The sequence below is a fragment of the Nerophis lumbriciformis genome, linkage group LG19 (assembly GCF_033978685.3).
Source record: "Nerophis lumbriciformis linkage group LG19, RoL_Nlum_v2.1, whole genome shotgun sequence".
Lineage (NCBI taxonomy): Eukaryota > Metazoa > Chordata > Actinopteri > Syngnathiformes > Syngnathidae > Nerophis > Nerophis lumbriciformis.
In genome coordinates, this window is record NC_084566.2 from 17,140,625 (window position 1) to 17,146,624 (window position 6,000).

General features: G+C 38.9%; 1 protein-coding gene across 4 annotated transcripts in view; it reads left to right on the plus strand.

Annotated features, from left to right (window-relative positions):
* LOC133618780 (A-type potassium channel modulatory protein DPP6-like) overlaps positions 1 to 6,000 on the plus strand; it is a 243,107-nt gene that overhangs the window by 174,096 nt on the left and 63,011 nt on the right. The gene's annotated exons all lie outside the window — the stretch shown is intronic.

The following is a 6,000-nucleotide window of genomic DNA, read 5'->3' on the forward strand; positions in this document are numbered from 1 at the left end:
GCGTGACCAAATTGTCCAACAGTTTTAGAACAACATTTCTCATTGCAAGGAATTTAGGGATTTCACCATCTACAGTCCGTAATATTATCAAAAGGTTCAGAGAATCTGGAGAAATCACTGCACCTAAGCGGCAAGCCTGAAAACCAACATTGAATGCCTGTGACCTTGGATCCCTCAGGCGGTACTGCATCAAAAAGCGACATCAGTGTGTAAAGGATATATCCACATGGAGTCAGGAACACTTCGGAAAAGCACTGTCAGTAACTACAGTTCGATGCTACATCTGTAAGTGCAAGTTAAAACTCTACTGTGCAAAGTGAAAGCCATTTATCAACAACACCCAGAAACGCCGCTGTGAAAGTAAATGAAAGTATAATGTATGAATGGATGTATATAGTGTAATATATTTGGGAGGGTTCTAATCTTTTTATGGGTGTTAAGTAGAGGAGACACGGGCATCAGCGTGGATCTACGGGAGATTTATTTTTCAACTCACATGTAAGCAAATGCGTCACAACGTCAATTCCGGTCTTTCAACAATCGCTATTTTTTCGGAATAAAAAAAAAATATATATATATATATATATATATATATATATATATATATATATATATATATATATATATATATATATATATATATATATATATATGTATATATATATATATATGTATGTATATTACATATAGCCTATTATTTGCGCACTGTTGACAAGTGATGCGTCAAAAATTTGGTCGTCTTAAATAGAAATCGGGTCTTGTGATGAAATATCCATTCCGTTGGCGACTGCATCTTTCCGGCGCACACGAATGACATAGCTGACGGAAAAATCACATTCCGGTCATTTTGCGTTTAGACTGCAGTCACATTTGAAAAGATCAGATTCTAATTGGATTCAGTACTACCTCTCGATAGCCCTGTGTACACTGCACACCGAATCTGATTTTTTTGCCCTCAAGTAACACAGATCTGACTTTTTTTTGCCAGTCTAAACACACCAATGTGCTTCAAATCTGATATTTTAGTATCAGATTTAGGCCAAATCGGGAGGTAATCCTGAATCTGATTGGAATCTGATCTTTTCAAATGTGACTGCAGTCTAAACGCAATGCGACCTAAATGTGATTTTTTTCGTCAGCTTTGGGCGAGCTACGTCATTCGTGTTTCGCCGGAAAGACACAGTCGCCAGCGGAAGTAGATATTTCATCACAACATCCGGTTTCGATTTCTATTTAAGATGACCACATTTTCGGTGCATCACTTGTCAATAGTGCGCAAATAATAGGTTATATGTAATATGTGAATACTTTTGATTATGAAGAAATAGCGATTGTTGAAGGACCGGAATTGACGCTGTGGCGTATTTGTTGACATGTGACTTGAAAAATTAATCTCCCGTAGATCCACGTTGATGTCCGTGTCTCCTCTACTTAACAGCCATTCAAAGATTAGAACCCTCCCAAATATATAACACTATACCTGTATAATCCATTCATACATTATATAACTTTCATTTACTTTCACGTAAAAAACACTCATTTTTAAGGTGTTGCGACTTTTATTTTATTTTGTAATAATAGCGAACTTCCTCCCGGTCAACTTCCAATGTTTTCAAATGCGCATGCATGTGACGTTGAGGCCACATTGGGGCCACTTTGCGTGTTTACACTGGAGTCTGATTAACATCACATTTTACTTGCAGTGCAAACATTCAGCAGGAAAAAGATCTGATCTAAAAAAAAACTGACTTGGGCCATTTTGGTCTGCAGTGTAAACGTAGTCAAAGTTAAAGTTAAAGTACCAATGATTGTCACACACACACTAGGTGTGGCGAAATTATTCTCTGCATTTGACCCATCACCCTTGATCACCCCCTGAGAGGTGTGGGGAGCAGTGAGCAGCAGCGGTGGCCGCGCCCGGGAATCATTTTTGGTGATTTAACCCCCAATTCCAACCCTTGATGCTGAGTGCCAAGCAGGGAGGTAATGGGTCCCATTTTTATAGTCTTTGGTATGACTCGGCCGGGGTTTGAACTCCCAACCTACCGATCTCAGGGCGGACACTCTAACCACTAGGCCACTGAGTAGGTTAGTCCTTGACGTGGCCTGGATCTGATGCCAAAAGATCAGGTTTGAAGCACTTTGGAGCGTTTAGACTGGCAAAAAAATCAGATCTGTGTGACTTGAGCGCAAAAAAATCAGATTTGGTGTAAACAGTGCCTACGTGTTGCCATTTTCATCCCTTTTGACAAGCGGTAGAAAATGGATGGATGGATTGCGCAGGGGTGTCAAGCTCATTCGAGCTCAGGGAGGAAAATATGTGCATACACAAATCATGGCATTAAAACTAAAAAATAAAGACAACTACAGATTGTTTTCTTTGTCTTACTTTGGCCAAAAATAGAACAAACACATTCTGAAAATATTACAATAAAATATAGAAAAAAATATCGGCTAAAGTTTAGATCCATGAAGGAAAGAAGAAAGTGAATGAATGTTTATAACTGAATACATTTACATATGCATGAAAATGTGTTTTCTTTTCAATAATTTTTTTAATGAGTTAAGTAACGTTTATGACAACCTTTTTCCAAAACACAATATAGAATGTGAGATATAACAGGATAATGCGTACATTTATCATTTGTTTTCAAAACGGTTACAAAAAAGTGGCACCTCAAAAATGTACTGTAGGACCCCATTTTTACGACTTGATGGGGTCCCTGGGACCCCATTTTGAAAATTCCTAGCGCCAACACTGATGGAGTATTGGTGCATGCAAAACAGCAGCAGGCGGCTGTGGCCTACGGGCCGGTTCTAATACTAATCAAATATCATCCCGGGGGCCATAGATAATTCATTCGGGGGCCTTATCTGGCCCACGGGCCTTGACTTTAACACAAAAGCTTTAGCGGAATAAGATGAGTTAGCACATAAACCACAACTTCTTCCGGTTGTTTTTAGCACTCTCTTTGTCGCAATTCTCCACCACAAAGTAAAATTGCTTCCAACCATGCTGGCCTGTTGGTGCTCTACTTTTCGCATTCTCCTCCACAATCTGCATCAGCCTGCAGGCCTTATGGGTGATGCGTGTAAATCTTCTCGCAAAAAATGCCTGTCTCGAATAATTTCACCTCCTTCCTTGTGATCAGGCGGGCAGGACGATTTAGTCACAGGGAGGAGACGCGACCGGAACGGAATATTTACCCACATGCCTGGCAGGCGGCAGAGATACTTTCTACCGGCACGGTGATGGTGCACGCATGCAGCTGTCACGCTCTTCTGCGTACCAGCTCACTTCTGCACCTCAGATGGCAGGCCATGCGTTTAAATGACCTTAAGACCGTTCATGTATGCCTCCTGGGGGAGGGGGGGATATCATCCTATGGGTGCAATGTGCAAAATGTGCTTATGGTTTCCTCCTCCGCAAAACGTCATCTTATTGATGGGCATGCTGCTTTCTGTCTCGACTCGCTGATGTAGGTGTTCTACTGTGTGATCATTATCAAATACTGGTATTATTGTAGAACAAACAACACCTCCTACTAGGGTTGTACGGTATAGTATTGCAGTACTAATGAATCAAAAACGGTACTATACTCTGTTTGAAAAGTACCGGTTCCCCATATTTTTTTTTTATTTTTTTTATTTGATTAATTTTTTTGTCCTGTCCAGCTTGTCAGGCAAATCATATAGTTGATGTAGATGCCCATATCGGCTGTTCATATTTACTTTACAAAAGAGAAGTGTAGGATACTTCTCTTGTTGCCTTATTTGTATTTGACTTTATTAAATGTATTTATATTATCATTTGGTGCAGCCGGGCCGGAGCAGGAGGGGATAGAAAGAGAAAAAAAGGAAGACAGAGGGAGGAATTGTGGGGACAAGAGAGGGATTAGACAGAGAGACAAAACCAACAACAGCAAACACAACAATAACAACAACAACAACAATAGAGCAACATCAGCAAATACGACATGTACAAATATGATGGTAAAAGTGATAGCAAAGAAGCAATTAGCGAAACAAAAAATAATACAGAAATGACAATGAGCATGATTACACTACAAATGGAGCAATACAAATACCAATACAAATAGCGCTATTGATAATGAACAATACCAATAATTTACCTCTATTATCAACAATACAGTTGTTCAAATGCAACAATACATATACGTAATGAACTAGAGATACGAAAGAATGCAGAGAAATGGAGGGGAAGAAAGAGAAGCAACCTATATTAACCTTGTAGATTGTTATAGTAACAATAGGTTAAGCTTTGTCAGTGTGCCATGTGTTACCCAGTTTACCCTAGGGCAACAACGTTAATATATGTTTGATGAAACATGATTATGTGCATGAGTGTATGTATGTATATGTACAGTATGTGTATATGTATGTTTGTACAGTGAACATGCGTGTGGATGTACGAACTTTGAGTATGTAGATATGTACTGTATTTGTGTATGTATGTGGGAGCGTATGTACCTATGTATGTATGTATGTATGTATGTGTGTATGTATGAATAACAGTATGTGAGTATATGTGTATTTGTATGTACAATATATTTGACTCCCAGTGTGTGTGGGAGCCAGAGTACGGCCCCAGCCACCCAGAGAGCCCAACCCACAAACAGCAGGTGTGGTGCCCAGGGAACCAGGGAACCATATTTATTTTTTTAACGGGCATGACGGCGCATCCTCACGTCATAACATTGCTGGTTTTACGAGCAGAGGAGTATGTTCGGCAGCGCACAATCAAGGAGTACTAACAAGCAGACACAGTGTGTAGACAGAAAAGGGAGAACGGACGCATTTTGGTCTAAAAACTAACGATAAAGGTGAAGATATAACACTGAAACGTCCACAGGAAGAGGTGCTTTAAGACATGGCTAGCTAGTTAGCAGCTAATGTCCATCCGCAATCGGCAGTGTTTTAGCTACTTCTAAATCACTAATCCTCGCCTCCATGGCGATAAATAAAATGAGTTTCTTACAAGTATGATCCCTGCAGGACGAGGAATAGCTAAACATGCTTCACTACACACCGTAGGAGGATACAATAGCTCACAAAAGCTAGCACGCCTGAATGTAAACAAATTCCATGGGTGGATCTACACCTGATATTCACTGTAATGATACCAAGTACAATTGTGTATCTACATCTATATCTTTTTTCCTTTTTAAAAAATTCGTATTATGTTTATAAACTTAGGAACTACCTCCCTGGACACATGAGAACTTAAATTATGGCCAATGTATGATCCTGTAACTACTTGGTATCGGATCGATACCTAAATTTGTGGTATCATCCAAAACTAATGTAAAGTATCAAACAACAGAAGAATAAGTGATTATAACATTTTAACAGAAGTGTAGATAGAACATGTTAAAAGAGAAAGTAAGCAGATATTAACAGTAAATGAACAAGTAGATTAATAATCCATTGTGTACCACTTGTCCTTCATAATGTTGACAAAATAATAGAATGATAAAAGACACAATATGTTACTGCATATGTCAGCAGACTAATTAGGAGCCTTTGTTTGCTTACTTACTAATACAAGAAAAGTTGTCTTGTATGTTTACTATTTTATTTAAGGACAAAATTGTTCTTTGATTGCAATAAGAAACATATGTTTAATGTACCCTAAGATTTTTTGTTAAAATAAATCCAATCATGTATTTTTTTTGTGGTCCCCTTTATTTAGAAAAATATTTAAATACATTTTGGTACTGGTACCGGTATTGGTATCGAGACAACCCTGCCTCCGACTGTACTACATATTGGAATTTGGATCTGGATGCAGAAACCTCTTCATAGTAGCCATATACTTTATAAGGTTAACCTGCATTTGAAGTTGTTCCAGCAAACCTTCTGTGTGTGCTTGCAAAGCCATTAAATGACACTTTATGGCTTGAGAGTAGATCAGAAGTGTAGGCGAGGCGGGAAGCCTCTGCACCTCCTCACTTAAGGACCATATACAGTGCTGCATGT